The following is a 23,587-nucleotide window of genomic DNA, read 5'->3' on the forward strand; positions in this document are numbered from 1 at the left end:
AACCCATATCAGGGTTATCATGTGATTTGCCTGTTGCAGTGAACTTATAAAGGTATACTAAGACTAAACAGTATCAGATTATGAGACAATGCGAGTGTACTAAGAATAACACTTCTTAGAAAGCGAAAGTGTTTCCTAAAGGTAACCTGTTACCACAGTCACTGGTTTGTATGTAGCGGCTTTGGGCCAATGAAGCCATGAGCTGTCTGGCATCGGCTTACCACTCCCCATAGAGAAAACGTGAATGATGAGCTGTGCAAACTGTTATCGGACGTGTATGGCTGCACTAACACTGTGAGAACAAACTTCATTACAAGGACTGCATAAAGACACACTGGTAGTGTCCCAAAACACAGCGACAGGTCCCCTTTAAATTTTTATGAAACAGCTGGGAGACCTCCTTAGGGCTATGTGCACACAACGATTTTTCCATTCTGTTTATTATGTTTTAAAATGGCATCAGTCAAGTCACGTTTTGGACACCAGTCATTGCAATAGCGGTCACTGGAATATCCGTTGTTTGCAAAATAATTGTCATGATCATTAGAAAAAACAACGTCCGGATCGCACCGCCCCCTTCTCCCGTCCCGCTTCCTGCTCTGAACCGCGGCTTGAGACATAACGTCTCAAGGCAGCTCAGCCATTCAGCGGCCGGGACAGGACTCCGCTACGACCGCTGAATGGCTGAGCTTCCTTGAGACGTCACGTGTCAAGCCGCAGCTCAGACCAGGAAGCCGCGACCAGACGGGAGAACGGGGCTGCTCGATCCGGGACCAGCGCTGGAACCGGGGAGGTAAGTGACCGGCGGCCTCTATATCCGACCAATCCCCGGCCACACAATAAAAATAACCCCAACCGGAGTACCTCTTTAAAATGCGGTAATAGATGTCATTTTAAAAAAGAAAAAGCAGACCTTTTTTGTGTGTGTGTGTGTGTGTGTGTGTGTGTGTGTGTGTGAACATAGCCTAGATGTGGAAGTGCAGTTTCAGTATTTGACCTTTTACTGCTTGGAGTCTTCAAGGTGAGGTGGAGCACAGACCCACGGTGAAGGTACAGAGAAGCTGCCTCCTCCGCTACACTTATGTCACAGAATAGGATAGAGGCAGATTCGCTTTTGAGAAAATACAAAGAAACAGGAGGCAGCACTTGAGAACTCAAAGTAAATGTCAGAAACAAGACCGCACCGGGAAAGCATGCTGCATAATAAGGTATATTGGTGCTACATATATACACGCTGACTGCATCTCCTATAGCAGTTGTCTTTAACCTGTGACTTGCCAGCTGTTGCAAAACTACAACTCCCAGCAAGCCCGGAAAGTGTAGTTTTGCGACAGCTGCAGAGCCTGGAGTTGGAAACCACTATAAAGCAGACCGTGCATAGTGCATAAAGCATTGACAGTAGTAGTAAAGACAAGGAGGATTCCAGGAAGCAGCAGCAACAATCAGCCCAACAAGCTGCTGCACAGTAAGAGATAAGACAGGACAATGGAGTAACGTGTCAGACGGTGTTCATATCCGCCAGCTGCAATAGTGGTGGAGCGCCTCACCTCATACACCGTGCACCAGTCATACACCCAGAACATCTGCTTCACTGAACCACATTCACTCTGGGAAGAAACAGGAGACACAGGACTGGCCATTTACATGCTGGAGCTGTCAGACCTGGGATTGCCCCTCTGCAATCTCCCATGATAGCTGCCATAAAGGTAAACAGACATATAGGAGACGCTGAATTTTACAAAGGCTTCCTCGCCCCTATCCATAATTCATGCTCATGCTAAATCAGGGACGCAACAGCTCCAGGCCACTCTTCCCACTTCATGTAGACAACAGCGTCTACGGCTACAGCTCAGAGGCTTCAACCTTGAAGAGCGCTGCCTGTACCCCTGCGGAGTGCTGTATATCTAGTCACATTACATATGCAGCTGTGAGGTAAAACCACTCTATCAACGGGGAAATAGAAAGAAAGAGCTGGAAAAACAAAATTATCCCACACAAACATTGGAATGAATGAGAAGCGCACGGCTGCAATTGTTTCAGGAGATTATGAGTTCTGAGATCACTGCTTATCACAAAGAATTATAAACTATTCAGAGGCTGAGATATTGCACATGTACTTTATATTCTGCAATGTTATCACTGACCAGTCATAGTCCTATCAGGGTGTGGGAGGAAACCAGAACAACAATGATAGAGAGAATGTAGCAGCAATATACAGGTGTTGTCCCAGGTCATCTTTATAGTAAGATCCAGAGAATTAAAGGGACTTTGATACAGAACCAATTGATGTTTTGGGATTAATAAAATCCTACCTCTCCGATTTATTATCCTCTCAGCCAATGATCTTCCCCATCCATGAAATGAGAGCTTCACCTCAGATGACTCTTCCCTGGCTACAGGGGGCAGCATACTGATGGATACATAATCCATCCCTGAACATTGATTAAAAAAAAAAAAAAAAAAAGGCAATAGGACGGGGGGGGGGGGGGGGGGGGGGGGCAGGGAGGAAGCTTCTCACTTTTTGCTTCAGGCGGCAGACAAACTAGAAGCAGTTCTATTCCCGACATAAGATGTCAGGAGAACTCCTATAGATCATGACCGGGTTACTTTCATCTAATTCTAAGGTTAAAGTAGAAGGTTTCCATGAGACAATGGTGCATTAACCCTTCCTACCTGTAAGCCATAGACTCTTTTTTTAGTGTCTAGCCAACCCTCTATGGAAATTACTACCGAGGTCTTTATTAAAGTGCCAGATGTCATCATAAAACAGGAGCAATTTAAATAAAGACATCGATAATATGCTCATTATTAAGTAAATAGGCTACCACCCTAATGTTTAGGCTACTGTTTGCCACGCCCACTGCTCATGTTCTTAAAGTGTTTCTAATTGGGTACGATCTGCTGTCAGACTGGAGCCACACAGCTACCTGTTCTGTAGCAGCTCTATACTCCAGTGCTTTCTGAATTCTCTATTGTAGCATTCCCTTACGGTGCCTTTACACGGAGAGATTTATAGGGCAGATTTTTAAAGCCAAAGCCAGGAATGGATCTGAGAAGAGGAGAAATCTCAGTCTTTCATTTATGACCTGTTCTCTCTTTATAGTCTGTTCCTGGCTTTGGCTTAAGAAATCTGTCAGATAAATCTGTCTGTGTGAAGGCACCCTAACCTGTTGCTCTCCAGCTGTTGCAGACTGCAGGGCATGATGGGAGTTGTAGTTTTACCACAGAGCCTACAGTAAGTTGGGGTACACTTCTCTATTTCATATAATGAACTGATAGTAGTGACAATGAGTATAGGGCTTTTATGCAGCCCCAGTGACATCCCCCACACATTCAGCCTTAGCCCTTGACCCTGGGAAGGCCTCCGCTTCTAGAAAATCCTCATAAGAGAGTTCCTAGGCTGGCACACTGGCATTTAGGCTACGATCCACTTCAATAGCCCTTCTGCTACCTATGTTCTAAAGGGGAACCCGTGATTACTGTTATGCTGCCCCTGATGGTTTCTGCCTGTCCTGATTCATAGATCTTTCCCTATAACCAGACACAGAGATTATTCTATCACGGCTGGAGGGGGCAGAAAGGAACCACTGGTAAACCCCCCCCCCCCCCCCTCCCCAAATGCAAAATGGTTAGAGCCGCACGCTGCAAGTGATGACAGGCTCCCAAAAGCGGTTCTAACTGGATGACATGCCCCGTCATATGGGTCTCTAGTACTGAAACACCACCTGTCCTTCTCACTGGCCCCCCTACAGTACTACCAGGCTCTGCCATCTCTGTTTCCGGGTTCCCCCAACCTGCGGCTCTCCAGCTGTGGCAGAACTACTGCTCCCAGCATGCCCTGAAAAGCATCCCATAGACTGGAGAACACTACTTTACATCAGGTATTCCACCCAACTCGTGTCTATCCAGCAAAACCACAACTCCCATCATGCTCTGGTACAAGTGGTAGATTAGCCACCAGATGGGGAGCACTGGTCTATTTTTATAATAGACGATAAATAGTGACAATGTGTATAGAGATGTAGTTACTATTCCCATTCAGTGCTCCATTCCATGCAGGACCATGTACCTGCCTGCTGCTCTGCCTATAGCTCCACATACTGTGTGTGTATATATATATATATATATATATATATATATATATATATATATATATATATATATATATATATACATACACACACACAGTATATATATTTATGATTCTACACACAATTATGTAATGTTACAGTATGACTGTCCTGCTGCTCTGCCTATAGCTCCACATACTGTGTGTATATAATTCTACACAAATATTACGTATTGTTACAGTATCACTGCAGCCACTGCTCCAGCAGGACCATGTACCTGCCTGCTGCTCTGCCTATAGCTCCACATACTGTGTGTGTATATATATATATATATACACATACATACATATACACACACAGTATATATATTTATAATTCTACACACAATTATGTAATGTTACAGTATGACTGTCCTGCTGCTCTGCCTATAGCTCCACATACTGTATATATATATATATATATATATATATATATATATAATTCTACACAAATATTACGTATTGTTACAGTATCACTGCAGCCACTGCTCCAGCAGGACCATGTACCTGGCTGCTGCTCTGCCTATAGCTCCACATACTGTAATTTTATATATATATATTAATAATTCTACACACAAATATTATGTAATGTTACAGTAAGTATGGCTGCAGCCACTGCTCCAGCAGGGACTGCTCATTCATAGATCTCCTCACACCGGCAGCAGGGCGCCCCCTCTGTCCTCACAGCAGCAGCAGGGCGCCCCCTCTGTCCTCACACCGGCAGCAGGGCGCCCCCTCTGTCCTCACACCGGCTTCCCCCGGCAGGTCCCGGGCTGAGGACCCTGACATGTGATGCAGGACACCGTCCACACATGACACACGTTACCGCCACATGTCACGTATGAAGCGCAGCCGTCCCCACACACACAAGTCCGGTGACACAAGGTAACGGGGCTGCCGCTCCTCACCGGCCACAAATCACAGCGCCACTGACCGGTGACAGCCACTCACCTCTCCCGGGCGCGCTGCTGTCTGTCACAAGAGACGGGGATAACGCAGGAAATCCGTGATCAGAGCTCCGGTGCAGCCGCGGTCACTGGATGACGGGCAGACACAAGGTAAGAGCCGCGCACATGTGACCCGCGATCCTGCTTTTTTTTTTCCTCCCGAACTCTCTCCGTGAGCACAAGCCGGCGTCAGCGCTAACCGTGAACGAGCAGCTGCGCGCCTCCGCACGAGCGGGGAAGAGCTTTACGCGGGGGGCGCGCGCATCGGAGAGATCGGCTGACGTCACGTTCGGGCGCCCGTACGCGGCAGCAGCGGCTAAGATACGTCGTTTAGCATTCAATGAGCGGAGTGCTTCTCCCGGCCCCTCCCCAGCTTGTGATTGACAGCTCATTACCGGGGACGTGTGTCTGGCGGTGCCGGCCGGGGGCGCTGCGCTTCATAGAAACGGACATATAATCTGAGAGTATTGGTGCTGCACGGATCAGCCGCTCAGATAGGGAAATGCACAGGGAAATACGGTGATTGGTGGAGATAGAGCCGTAATTACTGTAATACGGCACTACAGAGGAAGCAATACTACCGGCCCGTGTCACTCTCTCTAGGTCGTCAATTCACTTGGCAAAGCGATTCCCAGCACCGTCACAGCGGATCACCCAGCAGCCCCAGTAACATCCCCACCTCCTCATGTCTTCCTATGGGCTAGGCAGCATTGTAATTATTGTTATAAAGGGGCACTCCAACTAAAGGGGCACGCCAACCAAAGGGGCACACCAACCAAAGAGGCACACCAACTAAAGGGGTACTCCAACTAAAGGGGCACACCAACTAAAGGGGCACGCCAACCAAAGGGGCACGCCAACCAAAGGGGCACACCAACTAAAGAGGCACACCAACTAAAGGGGTACTCCAACTAAAGGGGCACGCCAACCAAAGGGGCACACCAACTAAAGAGGCACACCAACTAAAGGGGTACTCCAACTAAAGGGGCACACCAACTAAAGGGGCACGCCAACCAAAGGGGCACGCCAACCAAAGGGGCACACCAACCAAAGAGGCACACCAACTAAAGGGGTACTCCAACTAAAGGGGCACACCAACTAAAGGGGCACGCCAACCAAAGGGGCACACCAACTAAAGAGGCACACCAACTAAAGGGGTACTCCAACTAAAGAGGCACACCAACTAAAGGGGCACGCCAACCAAAGGGGTACTCCAACTAAAGGGGCACACCAACTAAAGAGGCACACCAACTAAAGGGGTACTCCAACTAAAGGGGCACACCAACTAAAGGGGCACTCCAACTAAAGGGATACTCCAACTAAGGGGCACTCCACCTAAAGGAGTACTCCAACTAAAGGGGCATTCCAATTAAAGGGGTACTCCAACTAAGGGGGGCACTCCACCTAAAGGGGTACTCCAACTAAAGGGGCACTCCAACTAAAATTGTTCTCCCAGTACTTACCAGCCGCTGTATGCCCTGGTGTATTCTCTCCAATCTGACACTCTGCTCCCTGCTGCCACCTCTGCCAGTGACAGGAACTGCCCAGAGGAGTAGCAAATCCCCATAGAAAAATTCTTCTGCTCTCTACAGTCATGGCCAAAAGTTTTGAGAATGGCACAAATATTATACTTTCACATGATCTGCCGCCCTCTGGTTTTTATGTGTGTTTGTCAGATGTTTTTATCACATACAGAAATATAATTGCAATCATATTATGAGTAACAAAAGTTTATATTGACAGATAGAGTGAGTTAATGCAGCAAGTCAGTATTTGCAGTGTTGACCCTTCTTCTCCAGGACCTCTGCAATTCTCCCTGGCATGCCCTCAATCACCGTCTGGACCAAATCCCTACTGATAGCAGTCCATTCTTGCACAATCAATGCTTGCATTTTGTCAGAATTTGTTGGTTTTTGTTTGTCCACCCGTCTCTTGATGATTGACCACAAGTTCTCTGGGGAGTTTTCAGGCCATGGACCTAAAATCTCTATGTTTTGTTCCCTGAGCCATTTAGTTATCACCTTTGCTTTATGGCAAGGTGCTCCATCATGCTGGAAAAGGCATTGTTGATCGCCAAACTGCTCGGTTGGGAGAAGTTGCTCTTGGAGGACATTCTGGTACCATTCTTTATTTATGTCTGTGTTTTTAGGCAAGACTGTGAGAGAGCCGATTCCCTTGGCTGAGAAGCAACCCCACACATGAATGGTTTCAGGATGCTTTACAGTTGGCATTAGACAAGACTGGTGGTAGGGCTCACCTCGTCTTCTCCGAATAAGCTGTTTTCCAGATGCCCCAAACAATCGGAAAGGGGATTCATCAGAGAAAATGACTTTACCCCAGTCCTCAGCAGTCCACTCCCTGTACCTTTTGCAGAATATCAGTCTGTCCCTGATGTTTTTTCTGGAGAGAAGTGGCTTCTTTGCTGCCCTCCTTGAGACCAGGCCTTGCTCCAAGAGTCTCCGTCTCACAGTGCGTGCAGATGCACTCATACCTGCCTGCTGCCAGGATATACAGCAGCTGATAAGTACCGGAAGACTTAAAAATTTTTTTAATAGAAGTAAAATTACATATCTCTGGCACCAGTTGATTTGAAAGAATTATTATTAATTTTTTTTTTTGCTGAACTACCCCTTCAAGGAAACGAATAGAAGAAATAGCAGACTGAAGGGTGCCAGGAAGTGCCCTAGAGATATTTGCCATAAATTCCTATATGAGAATACCCTATGAAGCCCCTTCTTCATAGTGCCCACCACATGTCCTGGACAGACTTCTCTCTACTATATATATATATATATATATATATATATATATATATGTGTGCATGGTGGTCCAAAAGTAGGTGGACAGTATGTGTAATTGGGTTATGAAGGGGGAGATTTATCAAACATGGTGTAAAGTGAAACTGGCTCAGTTGCCCCTAGCAACCAATCAGATTCCACCTTTCATTCCTCACAGACTCTTTGGAAAATGAAAGGTGGAATCTGATTGGTTGCTAGGGGCAACTGAGCCAGTCTCACTTTACACCATGTTTGATAAATCTCCCCCTTCATAACCCTATTACACATAGGGTGGCATTTATTAAGTCCGGCGTTTTTTACGCCGGAATTATAAATGCCCCCGCAGCTCCGGCGCTACGGAGATTTCTGTAGAGGCGGACTGCCTCTACATAAATCCCGTGCGCGCCGATGCGCACCGCCGAAAACCTACGCCAGCTGAGGACTGGAGTAGGTTTTCGGCGTACATTTGGGCGGAACGGATGGTAAATCGCGCGGACTCCGAGTCCGCGCTCTCCATTCCGCCCACTACATGCCCCCTTTCCGCCCCCCTGGCGTACTCGGCGGAAAGTGTCGATTTGCAAATATTTTATTCGCAAATCGGCCATTTGCGAATAAAAAAATACGCAAATCAGCACTTTCCGCCGAAAATCATCCGTTCACCGGATGATACATGTGGCCCATACTGTCCACCTACTTTTGGACCACCATGTGTGTATATATATATATATATATATATATATATATATATATATATATAGTGACATTTCGTACTGAATATTGACAAGCAGAGTTCTTATTAATAAAAAAGGAAATGGCGCAGGAGGCGTATAGTAAATTGCAAAGCTTTTATTATAGAAACTTTATCAGCTAAGACAATAATTCCCCTCTGAACATGTATGTTAACCAGGGAGTGAGCGGTGGTAACTGGTATACAAATGATTATGTCTGCTCAGTGTGGACGTATAGTTATAAAGCAGCTGGAGGTGTAATAGGTAACAAACCTTGCTGTAGATGCCCCTATTATCCCGCTGCTATTAATTCCCTCTATTTATAATGGAATGCAATGAATTACCAACATACCCCGCTGATGAAGATGGAAAAAGAATAGAAATAGTTTTGCAGGTGTAGTGTAAAGTGTAAGTGATGTATGATTCTTTGTTCGCTCTCTTCCCCATAGAGCCCGCTGCCTCAGGCACATGCAGATAAAGCCACTTTGCTATAAAGCTGACAAAGTCATCAGCCCAGAGTTTTCCTCTTTGCTTCAGAACGGGTGTCATTATTGGTAGACTGCACCATTGCTTCTGGCTCTCACAGCAGCTACAGAAGTCCGGCCCCTGTGGGAGAAAACTGACGAGAAAACATGGGATTATTGATTAACACTGTCTGGCTGATGGGCATGCCTATAGATCTGTACCGAGGAGCCCCTAATGTCTTATTTTTCATCGGATGGATTTTTAAGATCTATGTTTTATATTTCTATTTTATATCATCAGATATTTTGGTCAATGATATGACGTACCTTTTTATGTTAAAAGTTTTCTTTTGAGAACTATAATAAAGAGGAGCTATGTTGTCATAGGGTTCTACAAAAAACAGCCCCACCTCTGTCCACAGGCTGTGCATGGTCAGTGGCAGACTGGGGTATCTGGAGCCCACCAATGAAGAACCAGTGAGAAACAACATGTCAGTCAGTGTTTGTGCAGGTTCTATAGCTGGGGGCCTACCGGAGTATCCCCTAGTCCTCTGGTGGCCAGTTGGACACTGTGCATGGTGTTGTAACTCAACCTTATTCACTTCAGTTGCATTCACATCAAATAGCAAAGACAACCCATGAACAGGTGTGGGGTTGCTTTTAGTAAAAAAAGCAGCCATGTTCTTTTAAACCTTTGTTACTCTTTTAGGGTGCCTTCACACGTACCGCATCTGCAGCGGATTTCACGCTGCGAGTTTGCAGCAAAATCCACTGCAGATCCTGGTATAGTGAAGGTCTATGGGGTCAAATACCCGCAGCGGAATTTTCATTCCGCTACGGATATGTGACCCAGCCCCTTTAACATCCCGGCAGCACTGATTGGCTGTTGGGAAGCGAGGGGAGCCGGGAGCCTCACGCACAACTACGGCGCCGAGCAGGTAATGTATGCCCCGGGAGGCTGGATGCGGGGGGTTAAAGGGGGTCACATATCCGTAGCGGAATGAAAATGCAAACTCGCAGCATGAAATCCGCTGCAGATCCGGTATGTGAAAAATCGTTATTGCGATAGTTTTCAAGATCGCTTAAGCCCATCTTTTACATAGTGTAAAACGGTGAAAGACTGTTTACACAAAGCGATCTGCGAATTTTCAACGAACGACGATTTGAGAACATGTTGAAAGATCAAAATGAACGATTTTTCGCTCGTCGTTTAAGCGTTTGCTGTGTTAACACAGAAAGATTATTGCTCAAATGTGATCGTTATTGCGAAAATTCCGTTCCGTGTAAACGCAGCTTAAAGTGTCACTGTCGTGAATTTTTTTTTTGCAGAAATCAATAGTCCAGGCGATTTTAAGAAACTTTGTAATTGGGTGTAAGGAACTTACCTTGTCCGGCTCCAGCGGCGTCTCCTTCCAGCTCGGCTCCGGCTGTCGGCTCGGGAGCGCGCCGCTGCTCCGCCCGCCGGAGCCGAGTGACGTCACGGAGACCCGGCGGCGTCCCTAGCAACCGGGGACGCCGTGGGGTCACGTGACCGTCAGCTGGCCGGCCGGCACGCAGCTGATGTGTTTTGCACTCAGGCTGAGTGACAGGTCGCCCGGCCGCTCAGCCTGCAGTGCAACAGCTGCAGTGAGGCTGGACTCAGGAGGCCGGACCAATCAGCCTTTGGTCCGGGCTCCTGGTCCAGTATAAAGTTTCAGTGTAGCCAGCAGGTTATCGCTGGCTATTAGTTGTCCTGATCCCAGCTCCCCAGTCCCTTGTATTCTGTCCTATCCTTCTCCATTTTGTCTTGCCTGGATTCTGACCTTTTGCCTGTCCCCTGACTCTCCGCTCGGTTCTGATTTTGTACTGCGTTGCTCGTTTGGTTCCTGACTCGGCTAGTTGACTCTCCGCATTTTGTTTGTCTGTCTGTCTGCGTTTTATGTTCTGCACGTATCCAGTATAGGGATTGTCTTCGTGGTTGTCCGCGACCGCCTAGGGTCGACTGAGGCAAGTAGGCAGGTGACAGTGGGTGGGGTCAGATTTAGGGCCCACTGTCTTGTGTCTTATCTTCCCCCAGCCACTCGTGACAGAATAGCCAGCCCTAAAATTTTGTGTGACGTGTGCCAACGATTTGTTATCATGGATCCTATGAAGGCACTAGTGGAACAGATGCAGAATCTGAACACATTGGTTCAGAATCTCGCTGAACGGGTTCAGGAGCAGGAGGCTGCTCCTCGACAGGTTACGATGACCACGCCCTCTCCCCCTGAACCGCCTGTACAACTCCCGGAAAAATTTAAGGGGGATAGAAAGAGTTTTCGAACCTTCAGAGAAGGGTGTCGGTTGTTTTTTCGACTGCGTCCCCGTTCGTCAGGAGATGAGGCCCAAAGAGTGGGAATAATCATGTCCCTCCTGCAGGGTCCCCCACAAGAGTGGGCATTCTCTCTCCCTCCTAACGCCATAGAACTAACTTCTGTGGACTTTTTCTTTTCGGCATTGGGACTATTGTACGATGACCCTGACAGGACTGCAGTGGCCGAGCGACAATTGACGTCCCTAAAACAGGGGAAAAGACCAGTGGAAGATTATTGCGCAGAGTTCCGCCAGTGGTGTATCCCATCTGGTTGGAACGACTCCGCTCTGCGCTACCAGTTCCGGGTGGGTCTCTCTGACCAGTTGAAGGACCTGTTAATAGCTTATCCTCCCCCTGAAACGTTAGAAGAGACAATGACGTTAGCCATTAGGGTAGACCGCCGGATGCGTGACAGACGAAGGGAGAAGTGCACCTCTGAACCCTGTAGTACCTCTTTCTCTCCTGTGTCTTTTCCTAAAAACCCCTCCTCCCTGCTGCCACCACCGGAGGAACCTATGCAAATTGGCGCCACCGATGCAAGAACTAGACGAGCCCATCGGATGCAGCATAATCTTTGCTTATACTGCGGCAAAGCTGGACACCGGGTTCGGGAATGTACCTCCAGGCCTGGAACATCGTCGGAAAACTCCAGCGCCTGAGTGACTATCGAGGGGGTCACTCAGGCGCACAGGTACCACTCGATAAGAATAAATTGATGGTTCCCATCTCGCTATGCTTGGGCGAGAGATGTATCTCGGGGTTTGCCCATGTTGACTCAGGGGCATCCGCTAATTTTGTTAATTCCGGGTTTTGGTCCGGTCTGGGGGTATGCCCGCTTCAGCTTAAATGCCCGCTGAGTATCACGGGGGCGGATTTTACCCCATTGGCCCAAGGAAGGGTGAAATATATTACTCCTCCTCTCGAAGTGAAAGTGGGGTCGATCCATTCTGAGTGTCTAGATTTTTTGGTTATGGACAATTTGTCCTCTGATGTTATTTTAGGTTTACCGTGGTTGACCCAGCATAACCCTGTGTTTGATTGGGTAAACAGAGAACTTGTCCAATGGGGACCAGGTTGTGCCGCCCATTGTATTTCTTTGAATTTAACCGAATGTTCTTCGTTAGAAGGAGAGCTCCCTGAATTTCTATCTGATTTTCTTGATGTCTTTGATGAAAAATCGGTGGACGAGCTACCTCCTCATCGTCCATACGATTGTGCTATTGATCTAGTTCCTGAATCCAAGTACCCGAAAGGACGCATTTTTAACTTGTCTAAACCAGAGAGAGAGGCTATGCGTGATTATGTTAAAGAGAGTTTACATAAGGGTCACATCCGTCCTTCCTGTTCTCCCCTTGGTGCTGGGTTTTTCTTTGTGGGCAAAAAGGATGGTAGCTTACGCCCTTGCATTGACTATCGGGAATTAAATAAAATCACGATTAAAAATCAACATCCTCTCCCTCTGATTCCTAATTTGTTTGATCAGATTGTAGGGGCCCGGTGGTTCTCCAAAATTGACCTCCGGGGGGCCTATAATTTGATTCGTATAAAGGAGGGCGATGAATGGAAAACTGCCTTCAATACCCCCGAAGGACACTTCGAATACCTTGTCATGCCCTTCGGGTTGTGTAATGCACCTGCAGTTTTTCAACGTTTTGTTAACGATGTGTTTCGCGACTACCTGGGACGTTTTTTAGTGGTATACCTGGATGATATCCTGATTTTCTCTCCAGATTGGTCTTCGCATGTTGGTCATGTTCGTAAGGTTATGGAACTCCTAAGACTTAACCATTTGTTTGCTAAATTGTCAAAGTGCCAGTTTGGTGTTCAGGAGGTCTCTTTTTTGGGATATAAAATCACCCCTAGTTCTTTTGGGATGGATCCCCTTAAGGTGACGGCCATTACCAAGTGGGAGCGCCCAAGGAATCTTAAAGCTTTACAGAGATTTTTGGGATTTGCTAACTATTACAGAAAATTTATTAAGGGGTTTTCAGTGATTGCTAAGCCCTTAACAGATCTTACCAGAAAGGGAGCTGATGTGGATAACTGGACTCCTGAAGCCATTCTGGCATTTGACAAACTTAAAAGATGTTTTTCTGTAGCTCCGGTGTTGATTCAACCTGACTTTGAGCAACCTTTTATTGTCGAGGTGGATGCCTCAGAGGTAGGGGTGGGGGCTGTTCTTTCACAGGGTCCTGAAACTCTCACCAATCTCCGACCCATTGCCTATTTCTCTAGAAAGTTCTCCAAAGCAGAATGCAACTATGATATAGGCAATAGGGAACTCCTTGCCATTAAGTGGGCGTTCGATGAATGGAGGCACTTTCTAGAGGGGGCTAAACACAAAGTTAAGGTTTTAACCGACCACAAAAACCTTGTTTATTTAGATAAAGCTAAGCGTCTTACTCCACGACAGGCCAGATGGGCACTCTTTTTCACACGGTTTAACTTTGAAATCACCTTCAGACCGGGTTCCAAAAATGTAAGGGCAGATGCTTTATCTCGTAGTTTCGACGTCAATGAAGTCCCCATAAAGGAGTCTGAAACCATCTTATCTCCGGGGGTGGTGGTGGCTATACTGCAGCCCGATCTGGCTGCCCAAGTCGTCCAGTCTCAATCTATGGCGCCTAGAAATACCCCGGAGAACAAACTGTTTGTTCCCCCAAATCTTCGTTTGAGAGTCCTGGAAGAAACACATTGTTCAGTTTTGGCAGGTCATCCAGGTATTGCTGGTACTAAGTATTTATTATCTCGTCATTATTGGTGGCCATCTTGGGTCAGAGATACTAAGCTGTTTGTAGAGGCTTGTGAGATTTGCGCCAGGTCCAAGGTTCCTCGCAGATTACCCGAGGGACTTCTCCAACCCCTACCGGTACCTGCTAGACCGTGGACCCACATCTCAATGGACTTCATAACTGATTTACCACCCTCTAAGGGTAAAACTGTGATTTGGGTGGTGGTTGATAGGTTCTCTAAGATGTGCCATTTAATTCCTCTCAGCAAGCTTCCTAATGCTCGTACCTTGGCTTCTCTTTTTATTAATCATATCTTACGTTTACATGGTGTACCAGAGAATATTGTTTCTGACAGGGGAGTACAATTTGTGTCTAAATTCTGGAGGGAGTTTTGTGGTCGCCTGGGCATATCCTTGTCCTTTTCTTCAGCTTTCCATCCGCAGTCCAATGGTCAGACGGAAAGGGTTAACCAGTCACTGGAACAGTTCTTGAGATGTTTTGTTGCAGGGTCACAGGAGAAATGGAGAGAATACCTGTCTTTGGCAGAGTTTGCCCTGAATAATCGTGAAAGTCAGTCTCTCAAAATGTCACCATTTTTTTTGTAATTTTGGGTTTAATCCTCGTTGTTCTTCTGTACATGCGGCCGAGTCCATTAATCCATCCGCCGAAAAAATCTACAGAAAACTGTGCACAGTTTGGGCCCAGGCTCTTCAGAACCTGGTTAAAGCCCAAGAAAATTGTAAAAAACAATCAGACAAAAGACGTATATCTGGCCCTGAGTACAGGGTAGGTGACAAGGTATGGCTCTCTACTAAAAACTTGAGATTGAAAACACCATCTGGTAAACTTTCTCCTAAATATATTGGTCCTTATGCCATAGTAAAAGTTGTCAACTCAGTTTCGTTTAAGTTACTGTTGCCTAAGAGTCTAAAAATTCACGATGTCTTCCATAAGTCTCTGTTAAAAAAATATATTAATCCCGTGTTACCGTCTGCTCCTCCTGCTCCTTTGATTATTCAGGGTGAACTTGAATATGAGGTAGAGAGGATTCTGGATTCTCGCCGAGTTCAGAGTTCTTTACAGTATCTGGTTCATTGGAGAGGATTTGGCCCAGAGGAGCGCACTTGGGTAGCAAGTAGGGATATGCATGCACCTCGTCTCATTCGGCAATATCATTTGCACAACCCGTCTAAACCAGGTCCTGTTACTAAGGGTCCTGAGGCCCCTCATAAGGGAGGGGGTAATGTAAGGAACTTACCTTGTCCGGCTCCAGCGGCGTCTCCTTCCAGCTCAGCTCCGGCTGTCGGCTCGGGAGCGCGCCGCTGCTCCGCCCGCCGGAGCCGAGTGACGTCACGGAGACCCGGCGGCGTCCCTAGCAACCGGGGACGCCGTGGGGTCACGTGACCGTCAGCTGGCCGGCCGGCACGCAGCTGATGTGTTTTGCACTCAGGCTGAGTGACAGGTCGCCCGGCCGCTCAGCCTGCAGTGCAACAGCTGCAGTGAGGCTGGACTCAGGAGGCCGGACCAATCAGCCTTTGGTCCGGGCTCCTGGTCCAGTATAAAGTTTCAGTGTAGCCAGCAGGTTATCGCTGGCTATTAGTTGTCCTGATCCCAGCTCCCCAGTCCCTTGTATTCTGTCCTATCCTTCTCCATTTTGTCTTGCCTGGATTCTGACCTTTTGCCTGTCCCCTGACTCTCCGCTCGGTTCTGATTTTGTACTGCGTTGCTCGTTTGGTTCCTGACTCGGCTAGTTGACTCTCCGCATTTTGTTTGTCTGTCTGTCTGCGTTTTATGTTCTGCACGTATCCAGTATAGGGATTGTCTTCGTGGTTGTCCGCGACCGCCTAGGGTCGACTGAGGCAAGTAGGCAGGTGACAGTGGGTGGGGTCAGATTTAGGGCCCACTGTCTTGTGTCTTATCTTCCCCCAGCCACTCGTGACATTGGGTTTATTATCCGAAAAATGCATTTTTATCATGAAAAAGCAGTTTGAAGCTCTCCCCCCTGTCTTCATTGTTCTCCTATGGAGAGAGCTAAAGAGAAGACCAAAACAGGACAACAAAGAGTTAATCTACAAATCCCTCACGGGATATCTCTTGTGACAGTCACCAGTGACCTGTCTGAGCTCAGATTACAGCTGTCACCCAGCTCCGTGCCTGTAATCCTCTGTTATCTGCTTTCTGCTGCCGGCTAACTCCCTCCTTCCTCCTCCCCCTCCCCTCTCCCTAGAACAGACAGGGTACGACTCCTGCAACAAGTCACAATTTTCAGATTTTTCAGAGTGGATGAAAAAGAGGAAGGAGGGGGGGACCTGGGAAAAGGCTTTTTACATGCAGATAATGGCAGATTTGGCTAATAAACCCAATTACAAAGTTTCTTAAAATCGCCTGGACTATTGATTTCTGCAAAAAAAAAAAATACGACAGTGACTCTTTAAGTCCTGACACCTGTACAAATGCTGCATGCAGTGCCTACAATACTTGGCCTTCTTTGATGTCTATTCTAAAGCATGTTAACATTAGAATGGACGTCAGACTTAGGGAAGCAGCCTGTGTGAGTAGCACTACATCCACAGCGCACTGTCGGAGAGCAAGCGGGGATAACTCATGCACTGTTCCCTCTATTAAAGGCTGCCATATCTGCAGCACTCCTGGCACAGCCAGCTTCCCCAAGTCTAATGTATATTCGTATGCCAATATGCATTAATGCATTAGAATAGACATCATGGGAGGCTTAGAGCTCTAAACTTATTCCCACGACCTTTATTCTACAGACACTACAGACAGGGAAGCCTGTAGTGGATTCTTTCCCCACTCAGTATGCCGCACTTCGCAGCACTGTAATAAAGCAGCTGTGCGGCTGTGTCATGAACATTCAGTTTCCCCGCTTCCAGAATCAAATTGATACATCATGCCGAGTGGGGAAAGAATACACAGGGCTTTCCCATCCATAAGCCCTTAGTGTGGGATATGTAACTGTGTCAGGACCAGGGCTAACACAGCCATTGGTGGCAGCAGAGGGGCCGTGTCGCCTCTTAGTACTGCCGCTCAATGTAAAATTATAAATAAATAAATATATATATATATACATATATATATATATATATATATATATACATATATACTGTATATACATATACAGTATATATTACATTTACATTTTCTTTCATTTTCTTTTATTAAAGAAATATTTAAAAAAAAAAAAAAAAAAACGCTGGAAGGACAAGGCCACTTTTCCCCAAATGTTCTTGAAAAAACCTTTGACAAACACATCAAAATTAAGGAGATGGTGTTTCTGTAGATATTAATATTCCCTTCTATTTTTTATGTTATACAGTTGTTACTTTGCCGGCACTGCTTATGTCTTGACACTTGATAAATTAACTTGATATTTTTCCTCTCTCTCTTTCTATATATATAGTAAGCCATGTTGTTGTTGCTACATATAAATGGTGCCAGCATATTGCAGTATATGCACGTTGTAACTTTTTTTCTGGATTATAAGTTTACAGTAGAGATGAGCGAATCACTTATCTAAACAAAACAAACTGCTTCATTTGATCAGCGCTCTGCTCATTAAGTCGGCTGCCTGTCAGTGCTTATCCGCTTCCTGTTGCTCCACCCCGGGTACCCGGGAAAAGCTGGATCCAAGCCTGAGAAACTAGGAACTAGGAGAGATTTTCCAGGATTGGATCCAGCTTTTGGGTGGAGTGGCAGGGAGCGGAGCAGCACTGACAAGCAGCTGACTTGATGAGCGGAGCGCTGATCAAATGAAGCATTTTGCTTTGTTTAGATGAGCAATTCGCTCATCTCTGGTTTACAGCCTCAGTGTCCCTTAATTTTTCTTCTCTCTGTGGTTCCTTTTAAAGAGCAACTCTGGCGTTTTTTTTTTAGATTATTTAACACACATAACAAAGTTATATAACTTTGTAATGTGTCTTAATAACCTATCTGGGTCCGATTCCCCCATTTCCAACCCCCAACCCCCCTCCCCGAAGTTAAATAAAGTATACATACCCGATTACGGTCAACCCCGTCCTCTTCTCCCTGGCGCCATTTTGTGACAATGACGTCACAGCAGGGGGCGGGCCTGGTCTTCATCCTCTTCGGCGTCTTCTGCTGAAGTGAATGGGACATGAAAAGGCTGCTGGTGCACTTGCGCACCAGCAGCCTTTTCATTGGCTGGACCGCATCTTATGGCTCCCAGCTTGCTCAGCCCTGATTGGCTGAGCTTGCTGGAAGCCATGTGATGCGCTCCAGCCAATGAAAAGGCTGCCGGTGCGCATGCGCATCGGCAGCCCTTTCTCTCCCAATCATTTCACACAGACCCAGAAGTGAGGGAGTTCTGAAGACCAGGGCCGTAGGTGACGGAGTCACGGGCGGCGAGGGATTCATGTGTCGATCGTCACCGGAGGTATGGTGAGTATGATCTGTGTGTGTGTCTGTGTGTTTTTTTTTTTTCCCCTACCGCCGGAGTTGTCCTTTAATGTTTTATGATATAATTTCATGCATACCAATGAAGTTTGTATTTTAATGGATATATTGAATGCTCTTGCTTTGTATATATTTTTGGATGTCTGTTTTATGCTAATTAGAGATGAACACAACTTAGTATGCTCGAGTCCGATTTTCTCCTCATGTGTAACATTTCCTTTATGTACTATACAGGAATCCTGCTATTTCCTCTTCTCCTGTGTGCATCAGAGCAGATTAGTGGTATGTAACACACTGGGCCTAAAGGAATCATCATTGTCTTTAAAGTGAATCTGTCATTTGCAATTCACATTCCAAACTGTCAAGGAGACACATGATACCTTTCATATATCGAATTAGGCTTCCGTAATGTTGAAATATGCTCTCCTGTCCAAAGCGCCAACAAGGTTTTCCTGAGCTCTTGTAGTACTAAGTACTAAAATATCTCCTTGCTCCCCCTCCAGCTGACTGTCAATCAGAGATAGGGAGGGGAGAAGCAGCAAGGAGGAATTAGGCTTGCAGCAATTCATGGCCTTGGGAAAGCACAGACAGATATATGAAAGGTACCATGTGTCATAACAGTTATCTAACAATGTCAGCAGTTTGGAACACAACCTTTTTGCTTAAATTTTTTTTAGATTTCAAGTAACAGAAGTCTCACACCTGTGTCAGAGGGTTTTCAACGTGCCATGTAGCGTAAGTATTGGTTTAGATCACAAATATGAGCAATTAGAGATTATTTTGCTTGGATCCTCTTTAGGGGTACCTTCACACGTACCGGATTCACAGCGGATTTCACGCTGCGAGTTTGCAGTGAAATCCGCTGCGAATCTATGTAGTGTAAAGGTCTATCGGGTTACAATTTTCATTCCCCCCGCCGCCTGCACTGCCGTGCACTGATTAGCTGATGGGGACCGACGGGAGTCAGGAGCCTCACTGTAACCACAGCGCCATGCAGCTGATGTATGCTCTGGGCCAGGGGCTGCAGGCGGCGGGGGGGGGGGGGGGGGGGGTCGGCGGGGGTGTTGTTAAAGGAGCCAGGTGACATATCTGCAGTGGAATGAAAATTCCGCTGTGGATATGTAACCCCATAGACCTTCACACTTCATGGATTCGCAGCGGATTTCGCTGCAAACTTGCAGCGTTAAATCCGCTGCGAATCCAGTACGGTACATCGCTTTTGTGATTTTGCATGGATAGTCGGGGGTGGAGCACTGGAGGCGGGCACGTCCGCCCCCAGTGCATCAACCCTGGCTGGTGCCTGGTAATAGACCAGGAAACCAGGCTGAGGTTCAAAAAAAGGACCGCGTTACCGGCATCCCCATGCCAGTACCGGTCTATCTTGTAAAAATCACAAAAGCAATGTACCGGTGGTACATTCACTTTAAGATTATGTACCTGCTTCATATTTATCGAAGATAGACTGTTCCTTAGCATAGTAGCATGCACAAACTCAGTTTGGCCCCAAAGATCCCTATTATGAATCTGTAAATACTCCATGATGTTCTACTATATGATGCCACTATGGGGCGCTGTCCTCCTGTAACAAAGCTTTTATGTGATAACACTTCTGCATGCCACTTTTTTTTCCCTCTGGCATTCTCACCTCTATATAAGTATAGGCCCCCTGCCTTATTACAGATCCATTTATAACCATGTGCATAGACAGTGAGATGAAAAGGCACACCAGCTATTTGCTGTAGGTTTCTGTGAGACACAATCAACATATTTCCATTTTTCAGCATCAAAAATTCATCAGAATGAAACACTTTATGTGCCTTTTGGAGCCAAATTTCCTTTTCTGTTCTCCTATTCAGAGCTATTTATTGTTAGTCCTATATTAGTCTTCAGTTAATTTATGACTTTACATGATTTATAGAATTCTGTGGAACATGGATGGAATTCCCGGGGGTAACAGCTGTTTTCTCATGTAGCGGACAGATCCCACAGGACTCATCTTTTTTACACTGAAATGGAAGCGTGTCAATCTGTGGGGATGTAAAGGTTGTGCTGTGCTGTTACACATCAAACTCTGGTCACATTCCCTTTATACTATACTATACTTTATACTATATACTACACTGCTTTGAATTTTTTTTTTTTTTTTTTTTTTTTAGTTTTTTTTGTGAGTTGCAGCTACCAGTTCCTCAAGTGGCAATTGCCACAAAGTGCTTACAAGGGTTGTGCCTATTTGCACATAAATACCGGAGCATTGTTTCAGCATCCCTTATAATTGTAGTGACTGAAAATACTACATCTGAAGATTTCTCTTTGCTGGTTTTATTTCCAAAGATAATCTATGAGCCTCCTCTGGCTCCTCGGTTACTTTCTAGCCATGCTGGAAATATATATATATATTCAGTAAATAGCTGCCTGCAGTGATATAGAGCTGGCACAAATCAATTTAATAGGTATCATTCAACCTGTTCGCAACACCTAATTCTGAGTTATTTTCTAAGTTACAGGCACTTCTTGTTTAAAGAGATGGAAGTTTAAAATACTTTGTGTTAAAAGAAAATCCTCTGTCAGTCGTGCTCCGTAGACTTACATTAGGAGCCCGACTCATCACACGACAGAGCCTCCTCTGGACCTGGGAAAGGACTTTCAAAGGACAGTGACACTTTAACTTTAACCTCTGCCTTACACATCAGTTAGCATTTTTTGCACTCACTTTTTTCACTGGAATACTGTACTTCCACTATGAAAATGGTTAGGCATAGTTAACGACTGTCAAGCAGTTTTCTTCAAGTTTCAAGCAATTTCTGCAGTTTTCTCTGCCTAGCTTGGTACGGTAAAAAAGAAGGTGAGGTTTACATCGCAATTTTCCTGCCTGTGTCAAACTGGCGTGGCCTAGAGTGTCTGTGCATTAGGCTGGCACAACCTCTCTGTCCCTCCTCCCCACCCTCCTCATCATTAGGAATGCCCCAGGCAGGTATTCTCCTATTCATCAGCTGTGTGAGTATGGCACATGGTCTAATTCGTTAAGGCACCTGTGCAGTGTTCACTGCAGAGGAATAGGAAAAATCCTGCCAGTGGCATTCCTAATGATGAAGAGGGTGGGGAGGAGGGACGGAGCGGTGGTGCAAAATTAGGGCACAGATACTCTAGGCCATGGCATTTTGGCACAGGGCGGCAAGTTTAAAAGTTGTTTTTTAGAACAATAACTGCATCACCTGCCGAACGGACCCCAGGACAGATCTTGGATTAAAAGCAGCTATCTGAAGGTACAAGTGGTTTGGTAGGGTCAAATTGTGGGTACAGAGAGTCGCTTTAAGGAGCAAGAAAATCTATCCTGGCTGCCTAGTCACCAGACCTGAATTCTATCGAGAGTATGTGGGACATTTCGAGGTTAGGAGACGATTCCCACTGCCTGCTTCTGACAAGAGATTAGCATCTTTTTTAGTTTAAAGTTGTCTATGATTTATAGTTGTCTATACTGCGACACATTTCAACTGTAATATGTGCAAAAGGGAAGCCTACCCCTTATTAATAAAAAAAAAACACGTGCGATCTGTAGTTGGTGTTTTTGTTATTTTGATGCTGGTATAGAAGGGTACATACCGTATCCTGACAGAACCAACAATAGGGGGAGGTTCCCTCCTCTCCATACATTACACTTACAGCAGATATAGCTGTTCATTCAGTAAAATTACAGGTTATACAAATAATATATCCAGAACATGTGGAGTTAAACAAGTACAACTCTCCATCCTGTATGTGCGGATGATATAGTGGTAATCACTGGTAAATCTTGCTCTGTATTCAGATATTCATTTATACCTCTGCTGTAGGCTTTAAAGCTCTCCTAATCAATAGATTATATATGTTCTTTTTATTGGTATACACATAAAAGGCTCGGGTGAAATGCGCTGACAGATTAGTTACTTGAAAATGAAATTTGACAATCAAAGGCCTGATAGTTGTGGATGCTGAATGATGTTCAGGAAATGTCTGTATTTCTCTACATTATACATTTCTAGATGACTAAAATCCATCTTTTTGTTATTTCTGTCCTCTGAATGAATGCCAAGCATTGCAGCCTGATGCCGGGATGCTATTCTGGCTCTAGGTGACTGTGCTAAATTAAGTGTTTCAGGGTGGTTTTTTTCTTACTTACATTCTAGGACAGCATTAGCATAAAATAAGTGGTTGAAATCCCGGCCATAAATGTGTTTTTCTCGGCTTCAATTACCAGGGTAAGTATCCCTGATAACCCAGTAACATGTATGCACCTTGTTTGTTTCTGTGTTGGCAAATGGTTATTGTTTTATGTTGCTTATGTATGTTTTTTAAATATGGTAAAACTAATACATGTGCCTCTCAAGATGGTCACCATTGATATAACCTTCATATTGATTTTGAGTGTTGTTATAGAAGACAACACTATGGTTTCTAGTATTAGTGTTTGTATGACATTAAATATTGTAGTTCTTTATTAAATCCCATTTACTCCAAGTATAACCTCTACAGAACCAAAGGGAACGGCTAGTTCTACAATACCGCCATCATTATACTAGAGGGTGCTAGGCTGAATAATATTAGATCAAACATAAAATAGAATGGTATATAGAGAGTGGTTCCTGAGGAAGGTGCCATGTACAGCCATATACACTCTATTAATCCATGCTTTCTAGCTATGTTTCTGGTTATGCTTTTTGTACTTTGTGCACAGCCCTGTATGTTTTGAGCTCAGGAACATAGAAGAAAAAAATAGGAACTCTAATGGGCACAACCGCTGTCTGATCCAAAGTCCTCTGATACTTCTTACATATGGTAAAGGCAGTTTGTTTCCAAACCATTAGACGTGCCATAGCAACATGTCAGAGGTTTGTATCGTACGGAGTCTGGGGGCTGAGAACCCCTGATCGTTAGAATGAAGGGGCAGACGCGCTTAGCACGCTCTCCCTCTTTATTTCCATCTCATTGGTAAAGTAGTGGTGGACAGAATCATAATGGAGCCCTATGGAACTTCTAGTAATCGCTAAACCGGAAGTTCCATTATAATTCTGTCCACTACTACTTTAGCAGT

At 45.6% G+C, this 23,587-nt stretch overlaps 1 protein-coding gene and 1 long non-coding RNA gene across 4 annotated transcripts in view; one reads left to right on the top strand and one right to left on the bottom strand.

Moving 5' to 3' along the window:
- Positions 1-5,469, bottom strand: part of PALS2 (protein associated with LIN7 2, MAGUK p55 family member) — a 78,602-nt gene extending 73,133 nt beyond the window's left edge. For 2 of the 3 annotated variants that reach the window (XM_069958778.1, XM_069958776.1), the window contains exon 1: positions 5,451-5,469. The gene's annotated coding sequence lies outside the window, so the exon portion shown is untranslated. Of the gene's footprint in view, positions 1-5,059; positions 5,420-5,450 lie in introns of those variants that run through there. The other variant, XM_069958779.1, reaches the window with a different exon arrangement.
- Positions 5,056-19,247, top strand: LOC138783722 (uncharacterized). Its single transcript, XR_011361738.1, has 3 exons — positions 5,056-5,166; positions 18,754-18,801; positions 19,197-19,247. It is a non-coding gene; the product is annotated as an uncharacterized lncRNA (long non-coding RNA).
- Positions 19,248-23,587: the final 4,340 nt, after the last annotated feature.

The sequence above is a fragment of the Dendropsophus ebraccatus genome, chromosome 2 (assembly GCF_027789765.1).
Source record: "Dendropsophus ebraccatus isolate aDenEbr1 chromosome 2, aDenEbr1.pat, whole genome shotgun sequence".
NCBI lineage: Eukaryota > Metazoa > Chordata > Amphibia > Anura > Hylidae > Dendropsophus > Dendropsophus ebraccatus.